Source organism: Balaenoptera ricei, chromosome 19 (genome assembly GCF_028023285.1).
Source record: "Balaenoptera ricei isolate mBalRic1 chromosome 19, mBalRic1.hap2, whole genome shotgun sequence".
NCBI classification, from domain to species: domain Eukaryota; kingdom Metazoa; phylum Chordata; class Mammalia; order Artiodactyla; family Balaenopteridae; genus Balaenoptera; species Balaenoptera ricei.
Genome location: NC_082657.1, coordinates 15,085,463 through 15,098,153, shown reverse-complemented (window position 1 = coordinate 15,098,153; position 12,691 = coordinate 15,085,463). Strand labels below are relative to the sequence as shown.

Below are 12,691 nucleotides of genomic sequence, written 5' to 3'. Positions count from 1 at the left end.
TCCCCCAGGCCCAACACACTAAGTAGCTCCGGGTGCCTCACCGGCTCGTTCTCACATTCCAAGGTGCAAGAAGCATTTTGAGTTCAAATTGTAGGCTTCATCCAGGCCACGTGAAGTCACACTAGACTCATCAAGTAACCAAGGAACAAATCCAAAGCATTCTTTTTAATTAATTTTTTAAAATTTTATTTAATAAATTTATTTTTTGGCTGCATGGCTTGTGGTATCTTAGTTCCCCAACCAGGGACTGAACCTGGGCCCTCGGCAGTGAAAGCACGGAGTCCTAACCACTGGACCGCCAGGGAATTCCCCAAAGCATCCTTTAACAGAAAACTGCCTGGGGACTTCCCTGGCGGTCCAGTGGTTAAGACTCCTCGCTTCCACTGCAGGGGGCACAGGTTCAATCTCTGGTTGGGGAACTAAGATCCCGCATGCCACGTGGCGCTGCCAAAAAATTAAAAACAAAAAAAGAAGAAGGCTGCCTGTTGCATCCAATCATAGCCTCAGCTGAATTCAGGAATTCTGGAGGCAGCACTCCCTTGTTATCCTGCTGAACATCATTCTGCCTCTAAATGTAAGGCTGGGGATGACTTGAGAAAGTGGCTGTAAAACAAATAATTTCCACAGAGCACATACTACGCACTAGATTCTTTATACAATTAACACTTACGTGATCAGCAAACAGGTCTGTGAATTTAACCACTCTCTGCCCCCACTGGCTATAGAATCTTCCTTATACTTGTTTCTTTTCGTAACAGCTTCATTGACATATAACTCACATTCCATAAATTCATCCTTTTAAAAATACAACTAAGCGGTTTTTAGTATACTCACAGAGATGCACAACCATCTAATTTTAGAATATTCTTATTATCCAAAACCCCATGCCCCTTAGCAGTCACTTCCCACTCTTGTTCCCTCAGACCCTGGTAACTGTTAATCCACTCTTTATATCTACACATATGCTTATTCTAGTCATTTCATATAAATGGAATCATACAATATGTGGTCTTTGTGATGGGCTTCTCTCACATAGCATAATGTTTCAAGGTTAGCATATGTTGCAGCATAGATTAGTACTTTTGCCTTTATACATATTGCTAAATAATGTTCCATTGTATGGATACACCACATTTTTCCCATTCATCAGTTGATGGACATTTGCATTGTTTTCACTTATTTATTGTTACTAAGAATAATGCTACTAAGAACATTCACGTACATGTTTTTGTGTGGACATATGTTTCATTTCTCTTAGATATATACACCTAAGAACAGAATTGCTGGATCATATGGTAACTCCATGCTTACCTTTTTTTTTTTTTTAAAGTTTATTTATTTATTTATTTATGTCTGCGTTGGGTCTTCGTTTCTGTGCGAGGGCTTTCTCTAGTTGTGGCGAGCGGGGGCCACTCTTCATCGCGGTGCGCGGGCCTCTCACTATCGCAGCCTCTCTTGTGGCGGAGCACGGGCTCCAGACGTGCAGGCTCAGTAGTTGTGGCTCATGGGCCTAGTTGCTCCGCGGCATGTGGGATCTTCCCAGACCAGGGCTCGAATCCGTGTCCCATGCATTGGCAGGCAGACTCTCAGCCACTGCGCCACCAGGGAAGGCCCATGCTTACCTTTCTGAGGAACTGCCAACTCTTTTTCAAAGCAGCTGCATCATCTTACAGTTCCACCAATATATCAAAGTTCCATTTTTTCCACATCTTCGCCATCTTTTGGATTAAATTCATTCTAGTGGGTTTGAAGTGGTATGTCGTGATTTTGATTTGCATTTCCCCAATGATGTTGAACATCTTTATGTGCTTATTTGTCATTTGTATATTTTCTTTGGAGAAATGTGTATTCCAATTCTTTGCTCATTTAAAAAATTTGGTGGTACTTCCCTGGAGGTCCAAGTGGCTCAGACTCTGTGCTTCCACTGCAGGGGACACGGGTTCGATCCCTGGTCGGGAATGTTTCATGGTGTGGCCAAAAGAAAAAAGGAAGAAAAAAGAAAAAAATTTTGGTTATTTGTCTTTTCATTGTTCAGTTGTAATAATTCCTTATATATTCCAAAATACAATTCCCTTCCTGAACTTGTGATTTTCAAATTTCAGGTCCCACTTTGTGGGCTGCATCTTCACTTTCTTGGTGGTGTCCCTTGAAACTTGAAAGTTTTTAATTTTGAGGAAATCCAATTTATGTATTTTTTCCCCTTTGGCTGCTTGTACTCTTACATTTAGGTCGATGGTGCATTTTGAGTAAATTTTTGTGTGTGGCATGAGGTACAAGCCCGTGATAAAATATTTCACAAGTGCTGTCTTGACCCAACGTTGATGTCATGGCTAAAAACTCTCAATTCCTCTTCATAGGAAGTTTGCTAAACCCACACCCTAAGGTCTAACACAATGGACCTTTGCCAGGCTACCCACGGATACCTCAGTAGCCTTGCCATTGTACACAATCTTAACTGCATCCACCTTTTTCCAGGAGCACAAGTATGACATTATATGGACGACATCCTCCTCTGAGGAGATTCATTTAACATGCTTATTAAGAACATAAAAATACTCACAAAAGAGCTCACAAAAAAAGGCATAGGCCACTGCCTCACACATAATGCAAAGCCCTGACACCTCGGTTAAATTCCTGAAAAGTATTGGTAAAAACAGGGCAACTCTATGCCTGACACTGTCAAGAAACTACAGTAAAATCTCTCAGCACCCATAATGTCTTTCAGTCTTATTTGGGTCTGGAAGCAACATATTCCTGACTTACAAATTTTAGTTAATCTCACTGAGCTGTTACTTACAAGTCATCCCACCTTGGAAAGGAAGCCTTCCAACAAAAGGCTCCAGAATCTGTTCAAATTAAAATCAGCAGTCACTCCTGTTAGTGCCCTCAGAGACTCCTTCTCTGCAGAGGCTGCAGCAACCTCCTCTCATGCCTCTGGACCCCCTCTGATGGCCACCAGGTGCCTAAAGGCTTATGATACAAGAAACTGACCCTTTTGGTCCTATGCTATACACCATTAGAGTGACAACGGCTGGCTATATACTAAGATCTCTTGGGGATAAAGGCTTTCCAAGACCCTAAGCCTGGGACTCTCTGAACCCAGATGCCTACTATGCCTTGGATCATGGAGGCAGCACCCCCACAAACTCAGCACAGTTACATCCTATAGGCTCAGCCAAACCTGAGCCCTCTGTAATGTTCCATCTACAGGAGGGAGTGGTCTTCCCTGTCCTTAGTCTCTTGCCAGATGCCATGGTGCTAGAGGAGGTCTCCCCTCCCTCAGAGCCCTTGACTAGGAACCACCCTGGGGTTAACTAAGTAAACAGCAATGTGAGCTCACAGACTTTATGGATAGCACTGCCACCATCATAGGTGATGGAGCTCAGTGGAATGTTGCTGCTTTCCATTCCTTAACTAGGATGTTCCCCATAAAGGACAGGATCCAAGGATCAGAACAAGTGGTCAGACTTTAGGAAGTCATCTTTGCACAAATGTCCTGACAAACAAATGGTCCCATCTGCATATTTTTACAAACTCTTGGGCCACTGCCTAAGAGTTGTTCCTTTAAGGGTAAAGAAATCTGGGAATCTCTTGCCTTACAGATACTCAAATATAAATCAAAGTCACTCGTCTCTACATACACAAGGACTCACCAGGACAATCCTTATTCCCTTCAGAGTTCCAGACATTACTAGTAGTGACCAAGGCATACATTTCACTTCTCAAAACACACAATGCTGGGCTCTTGGGAAAGGCATTCAATGGAACTTCCATCTCCCAATAGGTCCCAGGCAGCTGGCTTCATTAAGAGACACAATGGTCTCTTTAAACAGCTCCCTTTTAAATGGCAGTGTGTATGGGGATATATGTATACATATAGCTGATTCACTTTGTTGTACAGCAGAAACTAACACAGCATTATAAAGCATTTATACTCCAATAAAGATGTGAAAAATAAATAAATAAATGGCAGAGTGGCAAAAGGACACCTACATGTGTCTCTCTCTTGCCTCAAGCCTTAATCTCTCTTAATTTAAGGCCCCCTGTCTGACTCACATCTCAAAGAAACTTTAGGAAACCTCCTTATCACTATTTCCTATATTTAGAGGGAGTATGTCTCGCCCTCCATGCACATGAAGACTCATCACATATGAGGTCTTTTAATAATAATGTCTCCCTCTATCTTTATGGATTTTCAATCCTGCTGCCATTTCATAAGGGCTGTAGGTCAGATCGAGGGCACATACTCTCCTCAGACCCATTAACCATATATTGTCCCATGGGAGAAGCAACTGTCCACCTGGTATGTGATCAATTTGAGCCTGAACTTTCCCTACCCAGGAAACCTTCTCCAATATTTGGATTATAAGGTGTTGAAAATTAATCTGGGGTCTCCTTCTGATCCCATCCGGGAAATTCAAATTGGTGCATGTAGGCTAAGCCTCTTAATCTATAGGAAATACAGAAAAACATGTTAATGATACCAGACTGTGGGAAACTATACAGAACAAATCGCCCAGTTTCTTCAACAAATACATTATAAACCAATCGCAACACATAGGTCTTATTTGGACCCAGATTCAAAGAAATTTTAAAATCTAAAAAAGATATGCCCTGAGAGGAAGTCTAAACTCTAACTGGATATCTAATATTTAAGAAATATTGTTTGAGAGAAAATAATGGTATTGTGATTAAGTTTTTTAAAAGACCCATCATTCACATACACACTGAAATGTTTATGGATGAAGTAATACAACATCTGGCATTTGCTTCAAAATAATTCTGGGGTGGGCAGAGGTATAGATCAAACAAGACTAGCTATGAGTCAGTCATCATTGAAGCTGAATAAAGGATGGTACATAGAGGTTCATTACTATTTTGTCTATTTTTGTACAGTTTGAATTTTTCATAATAAAAAGTTTAAAAAAATGCTGATCATGGCTCAGTGAATTGATTTTACCTCACACACAAAAAATAAGGTAACAACCCCATAGTTTGAAAAACTCTACAATAGCATATTAATAATTTTCTTAAGCTTTCCAACAACTAGCAAAGTACCTTGAATAAAACATAAAATCAAAAAGTAGTGATTAGTAAAGTAATGATACAGCCTCTCTGAGGGAAAATATAAAGTATTAAAATTTAAAGTCCACACATAAGTTGGCCCAGAAAGTAGCATTCATCCTACTAATAAACTCATCAAATGAGCGTCTATATTTATCCCACCACCGTTTATAATAGTAAAAGACTGATAGTCATCTGAAAGTTGGTAAGGGTCAGTTTTTAAACATGGAAGTATGGAATATAGTTCAGCTATAAAAAACGAATAAGTCCGTCATGTACTAATATATGCATAGAATCCCCCTGGAAGTACTCAAGAAACTAGTCACACTGGTTGCCCTCTGAAGTGGGAAAACTATGTGACTAAGGGCAGAGCTGGGAACGAGAATTCGCTGAATGCTCTTTTGAACCTTTTAAATACTTACAATATCATCTCTTAAACAATAAAATTGAGAAGAAAATACTAAAAGAAAGGCTTCAAATTTCACTCTGTGGGATTTATTCTATTCCTTCAAAAATCTTAGCAAAGGACTAAGTATACAGGCGGCATTAAAATATTTGGCACATGAATATGTGTACCTCAGGTTAAAAGGAGAGAAATGGAGTGTAACATCTTCTTTGGGTCCATTCCTCTAACCTCCCCCCATCCCCATTATTCTTTGGAATAGCAACGCCCAAGAACCAGATCACTAAAAGGATCCTTGCTATAGATTTTCGAGAGGCAGAAAGATAAATCCAGAAAGCAATTCAGAGACAAAAAAGAGAAAAACAACTTACCTTGGATAAAACTCTTAGTTGTCCAACAGCTACTCTTCCCTTGTTCTCTGGTCACCTGTGTCAGAGAAGTTGGTAAGAGTTAATCTTGAGACACCAAGCCTTTCTATGAACCCAGACTGATTTGTTAGAAACAAACATCTTCTACTCTCCCTGCCCCACCCCACGCCCCCCACACCACGAATTAAAGTAGGCACTCAGCCGAAGCTCAGCGAGTGACCTGAGCAATGATGCCCTCCCTCTTTGGGAACCAGAGTGGAAGTCGAGAATCCGCATAGGGCTCCCCAGGTGGATCCTGAGGGGAGACTGGAATCTTACTACCTCGATTTTTGCCTCCTCTCTTGTCAGCCCCCCGAACTAGAGGCTGTTTCTGGCTCTAAAATTCTCATTCTGAGATCAGGTCTGTGACTTGGAGACAAGCTTCTTTATCTGGTCATTCTCGCAGCTTAACACAACCGCTCTCACGTCTGAAGACACAATTACCACTCTCTTAAGTGGTCACACGCAAAATCATGCAGTCCCACAGGCACATCACGTTACACACACACACACACACACACACACACACACACACAGTGGAGTGCTAAGGCCTGAGGCTCTAGACACGGCCGGCCTTTGTCCCGGGGCTCAGACAACGCCTCACCTTCTGCTTCTCCGGCGTCCTGCCGGGTCCCAGCGGTCCGGGTCCAGATCAACAGTCCGCGCTCCCTCAGCCGCTGTGCGGCTCAACTCGTTCCAGCATTAACAGCGCCGACACCCTAGTAGAAAGTGACGTGCAACCTAGTAGGAAGTGACGTTACACCCGCAGGCTTCTGGAAAATGTAGTCCAGTACCCAAAAGATCCGAGAGAGCCAGCAACCCAACCCTTCCGAGCCCCTCTCAGCACCGTACTCCTCCCAAGAGTACAATCCGCGACCGGCGGGTCCTCCGCCGACTCCGCGAATCACTCCGCGCGTCTGCTGTCCCAGCTGTGATGTGGCGCCTCCGATCGCGCTCTGGCATCTCCGGTCGCGCTCTGGCATCTCCGGTCGCGCTCTGGCGGGAAGCTTATTTCCGGCCGCGGGGACTTTTGGGACGTGTAGTGTGGACTAAGAGCCCTAGAGGGCCAAAAGGGGTCGTCCTGTTCTCTCAGCCTCAGATTACCACGGGTTGGCGGTGGGTGCCGCCACAGAGTCCTAAGGCTCTGGCAGGTGGAGGGTAAGATAGAGAGGATTCCGAGGAGGCTAAAGGAGATGAATCTCCAGGCCGTTACCGCAGCCTGGCCTGTGGAGGAGGACGTAAGGAGAGTGACCCTTTACTGCTGGTGAGTGCATTTGCTTCAGTTTGTGACCTTGGGGGTGTGGTTGTACAGCTGTTCCTGATACAGTTTTTATGATTAAAAAAAAAATTAAGTGTTTAAAGTCCACTTTCTGAATGTAACATGCCAAAGAGTGACCAAATCGTTAAAGATGGGTGAATTTTCATAAATTGCTCGAACTTAGAGTAACTGTTACTGAATACAAGTTCGTGTGCCTGAAGCACAGTGAGGCCAAACTGAGGTGTTGGAGTTTGGAGCAGAGAAAGGTTTATTGCAGGGCCAAGTAAGGAGAACGGGTGGCTTGTGCTCAAAACCCCCAAACTCCCTGCTGGTTTTAACAGGCAAAATTTGGGGTGAGGGCTGCAGGGTGTGTGACTTTCTTCTGATTGGTGGTGAGGTAATAGGGCAGTGTTCCAGGACTCTTGTGCTCAGCCTAAAGTTACCAGCCTCCACCTAGGTGGGAGCCTTAGTTCCTGCAGAAGAATGCAAAGATATGATTATGTATATCCCTTGAGGAGGAACCAGGATCCTGCTTTAATGGTTGCATTATGGTTTCTTTTTTTTTTTTGGCCACGCCACTCAGCATGTGGGATCTTAGTTCCCGGACCAGGGAATGAACCCATGCCCCCTGCATTGGGAGCATGGAGCCTTAACCACTGGACTGCCAGGGAAGTCCCATGCACTATAGTTTCTTGACTGGTCATTCTAGGTTTCTGCATTCCCTTACTTCCTTGATTAGTAAGTGTTTGAATCTGCTATTTGGTATTCAGGAAGGTCTAGGAGGCTGAAGCCTTTATCCTGCAAATAAGAAACTGGGGACACAGAAAGGTTTTTGTGCCCAGGAGGCCCCCACAGGGTTCTGATCAGTTTCATAACTAGCACCCCAGAAGTCCCCTACTGGTCTCCTGTAAAGATATCCATCACATGACTTACAACAATACAGATTAGTTTTGCCTGATTTTGAACTTAACATAAATGCAATCATATTGTATGCACACTTTCTAACCCCTTTGGTCTGACTTCTTTTGCCAAATATTCAGTTTGTGAGATTAATTGATAAAGTTCACTTACTCTCATTGTTGATGGTATTTGGCTTGTTTTTAGCTTGGGGCTACTAGGAATAGTGCTTTTGAACAGTCTCGTTTGTGTATTTTGCTGTGTATATGTGTGCATCTTGGAGGGGAATTTCCTGGTCATAGGTTATGCATATGTTTAACTATAGTAATACATTGCCAAAAGGTTTTCCAAAGTGGTTTTCTGATTGCAGCTATGTATTATAGTTCCAGTTGCTCTGTATCCTAACACACTATGTGTTTCCTTTTTAACCTTTCTGGTGGGTGCATGGTGGTTTTCATTTGAATTTACCTGATGTGTCCATTTGTATATCTTCTGTAACAGGGGACGATAACTGCCAGCTTTAGTATTAATTTGGGCAGACAGGAAGAGGACCAAGAGAATCTGGATCCTCTTGTAGAGGTCTGTGCTGTTTAGATTGTGTTGATCCAGTGCCTTCAATAGTGCCTCTCTTTCCTTACCACCTTTAAGAACAAATAGGACTGGAGTAAAGGCAAAGGTCCATCCTTCCCTAAGAGGGACCCAAGGCCACCTGCACTGATCAAGGTATGTTGGGGACTTGACAGTGACCAAGGTTGCCAAACATTCTAAGCCCTTTTGGACATTGGGACATAAGTTACTGCGGTGCTAGGAAGCACCCTTGGGTGTGGTCAAAAAAACTACTTGAAGCGGTTAATAATAACTTCCAGAAATAATTTGGAAAGTAATTTCCAGATTGATCAATAGACTGGTATAACTTTATAGGTGGACTCTTTTGGAGCAATACCCACTCAAGTGGTTGTAACTGATACTGCTGAATGTGTTGTGGTAACAGATGTATTAATTATAGGTAATAATTCTCTTGACCATTAGGGGTGTTCCCAATGGCGAAATGCCACAATTAGAACAGTGGTAGTGACACCAGTACCCAACCTGGAGCTCACTAGACTTCTTCAGTATAGTCATGCAGTTACTGTGAAGCAGTATAGGATACTGGGGAAGGAGGACAGAGGGAGTAGAAGAGGTCAGAGGTCACTATACTGATCAAGGAGCTAGTGGAGGAGGAGGTGCTTAAAGAAACTATGTCACATAATGGCCCTCAGTGGCCAGTGAAAAAGACAATGTTATCTGGCTCTGGACTGTGAACTACCAGAAGCTCAGTGTGGCAGTAGTCTCTCTCACACGTGCAGTTCCAGTATTAACAATCACAGAGTCTGTAATGCAGACTGAAGGAGTCTGTCTTGCAGTGGTTGGTGGACATTGCTAATACCTTCTCAGCATCCCGTTGCATTCTGCAAATCAGTGCCAATTTGCCTTCACAAGGTTCTAATTACCTTTATTTTATCATGTTGTCATAGGCTACCTAAACTCTTCACAATTCATTGTTAGTGAATAGGCCGGGATCTAAAAAGGCTGAAATATTACCAGAGATGTCCTGATACCATTACATTGATGGCATTGTTCCGATTGGAAGGGCTAAGCACAGCATATAGACTGCCTTTCATAAGATGAGTCAATTATCTGAACCAGGGCTGGAAGATTAAGATCCCAATAAGATACAGGGGCTAAACACTGAAGGAAGATTCTTGGGAACCATGTGGGCTGCCCAGAGAAAAAGCCCTGAGCTTTTTAAAGAAAAATTGTTGGCCTTAAAAGCTCCAGCAAACAAAATGAGGCACAACATGTGATATAGGCACGTTTGGGTGTTGGAGGCACTTCATACCTCACATGAGGATCCTCCTAACTCACTATATAAGATCACTCAAAAGGGGCACTGTCCAATAACAGGCCTTAGAAACTATCCAACAAGCTGTACAGGCTGCCCTTCTATTCTGGCCAGTCAGCCCTAACAAGCCTTTTGAGCCGCAAGTGTCAGCAACTGACATTTATGCAGACTGGAGCCTGTAGCAAAAAGATGTGGTCACTAGGCAATGGCATTCCCTTGGGTTTTGGACATGCACGTGTCTGACACCGTCAACGAGTATTATTAGTTTCCTAGGACTGCCACAACAATGTACCACAAACTAGGTGGTTTAAAACAGCAGAAATTTATTGTCTCACAGTTCTGAAGGCCAGAAGTCCGAAATCAAGGTGTTGGCCTCTCTCTGAAGGCTCTAGGGGAGAATCTTTCCTTGTTTTTTCATTATTTCTGGTGGTTTCTGGCAATTCTTGGCATTCCTTAGCCTGTAGACACATCACTCCAATCTCTGGCTCTGTTATCACATGGCGTTCTCTTCGTATGGCCATGTCACTGTGTCCAAATTTGCCTTTTAAAAAAATAAGGACAACAGTCATATTGCATTTAGGGCCCACCCTAATCCAGTGTAACCTCATCTTAACTTGATTATATCTGCAAAGACTGTATTCCCAAATAAGTAAGTCACATTTATGGGCTCCAGGTAGCCATGAATTTGTAGGGGACACTATTCAAGCCAATACAAAAAAATACCCCGTTTCAGAGACAATTACTGGCTCATTATTAGTCACTGGATACTGAAGACTAACAAACCAATAGCAGGTTGTGTTACACAAACATCCCTATCCTGGGTTAGAAATGTGAATACCAACAAAGTGAATATTGCACAACAGCATTCATTTTTAAGTGGAAGTGGAATATCCAGAAAAGAAGCAAACTGGTCATTCTTGGCATCTCACATCTACATGAATAAGTGACTAGTCATTCTCCAGATGCAGTTATGTCAGATGCAGTGTCTGTTCCAGCACCTTGAGCTTCTAGGGAGCTTCAATACAGTAAGATTCCTGAGTATTCCTGGGCCTGGTTCATGGACATATCAGCTAAGTTAAAAACAGGTGGGATGTACTAGACCACTGCTGCTGTGCAGCCTCAAAGAAAAATGCTTAAAGTTGTGCATGGAAAAGAGAACTCTGCTTAATGGGAGGAACTGCAGGCTGCGATGCTTCCCCTGGAAAATATCCCTCAAAATGTACCTTGTTACATTTTCACTGACTCATGGGCAGGAGCCAGTGCACTGGCGATGTGGTGTTGTACCTGGTGGTGGGACAACTGGATAATTAAGTTTCAGCCTCTGTGAGGATGAAGCATTATGGCAAGAGATTGCACAAGACCCACATCCCTTGGTTGTAACCATGTGGATGCCCATGGAAAAGGGTTTTAGGAGGACCAAGTGTCAGCAACTGACAATATGCAGACTGGAGCCTATGGCAAAAAATCCACTAGGCAATGACATCCCCTTGGGTTTTGGACACAGCACATTCCTGACACTGTCAACCAGTATATTAGTTTCCTAGGGCTACTACAACAAAGTGCCACAAACTAGGTGGATTAAAACAACAGAAATTTATTGGAATGGAATCTATGAGATCATCAGATAAGGACCCAGGTAAGGGCCATGGCCACCTGGATTCACAATCACGCGTGTATAGATGATCCATCTATAATTCAGGACTGAGCCCCAAAATGAGACATAGTGATTCCAACACAAGAGGTCAGGAAAGCCCAGCAAATATGCCTAGGCTGTCAGCTATGCAGTTGAGTAGCAAAGAGAACTCTTGGGTACATAGCCAGGGGTACCAGACCTGGCCAGTCCTGGAAAATAGACCGTATAGGCTCTCTCTGTTCCACCCAAAGGTACTGGTGGGAATTGACTGCAATAAACACCCTTTCAGTGTATAGCACTGCCATCCTGTCCACACAGCAGATGGGGGCCATACTTTTCAAAGACTCTTAGATGGAATAGTATGGTCATCTAAGCCATAGATGTGTTACATTGTTATCCACTTGGATTCCCTGAACATATCCAATCAGACAATAGTGCCACCTTATAACAAAAAAATATGCTGCAACAGGCAGCTACATGGGATATTCACTGGACCTTTTATGCCCTGTATCATATGCAGGCAGCAAGTGCCATTTAAAGATGGAAAATGGAAAGATGGAGAAACTGAAAAGATAATTGGACAACTGAGACAGCTCCCAGTGGAGCACATACTTAAGACAGGCAGTTTGGGCACTAAATGTGGCAATTCTCCCAAAATGATAACCTTCCATTTAAATAGAATGTTTAATTATGAGGTTGGAGAGGATGGAAGAGGCCCAGACTGCTGTCAGAAACCCAATCTACATAATTAACTTCTCACTCTACCTTTTTGCCTTCCACACATACCCTTGGAGAAAAGGGGGCTGGGAAACTCTAACCTAGTACTTCTTTTGTCTCCTGGCTGTACTTGCTGAATTTAGCAATTATGGCTATTGATGATAATGATCATGAATATGAGGTGATGTTTTAAATTTTTGTTTTATTTTTAAGGGGAAAAATAATGTTTATCACCTTTTATCACCTATATGCTTGCCCAAATTCTATGTTTTGTAACCCCCCAAAATCCTCAAAGTGGAGGAATTTTAAATTTTATTCATGTTAGCTAAGGCAAGGACTGAGATTCAAAACCAGTTCTCTCTTGAGTTCAGAGCCTGTGCTCTGCCTACTACATTAATATCTTTAAAACAAACAAACAAACACTTCATTG

General features: G+C 42.9%; 2 protein-coding genes across 7 annotated transcripts in view; one reads left to right on the top strand and one right to left on the bottom strand.

Moving 5' to 3' along the window:
- LOC132354334 (zinc finger protein 420) overlaps positions 1 to 6,834 on the bottom strand; it is a 75,583-nt gene extending 68,749 nt beyond the window's left edge. For all 4 annotated transcript variants that reach the window (XM_059906222.1, XM_059906221.1, XM_059906220.1 and 1 more), the window contains exons 1-3: positions 6,479 to 6,834; positions 5,839 to 5,893; positions 1,312 to 1,948 (exon numbers count right to left, since the gene is read on the bottom strand). The gene's annotated coding sequence lies outside the window, so the exon portion shown is untranslated. The remainder of the gene's footprint in view (positions 1 to 1,311; positions 1,949 to 5,838; positions 5,894 to 6,478) is intronic.
- Positions 6,835 to 6,901: 67 nt separating this feature from the next.
- ZNF790 (zinc finger protein 790) overlaps positions 6,902 to 12,691 on the top strand; it is a 95,219-nt gene continuing 89,429 nt past the window's right edge. For all 3 annotated transcript variants that reach the window (XM_059906251.1, XM_059906253.1, XM_059906249.1), the window contains exon 1: positions 6,902 to 7,138. The gene's annotated coding sequence lies outside the window, so the exon portion shown is untranslated. The remainder of the gene's footprint in view (positions 7,139 to 12,691) is intronic.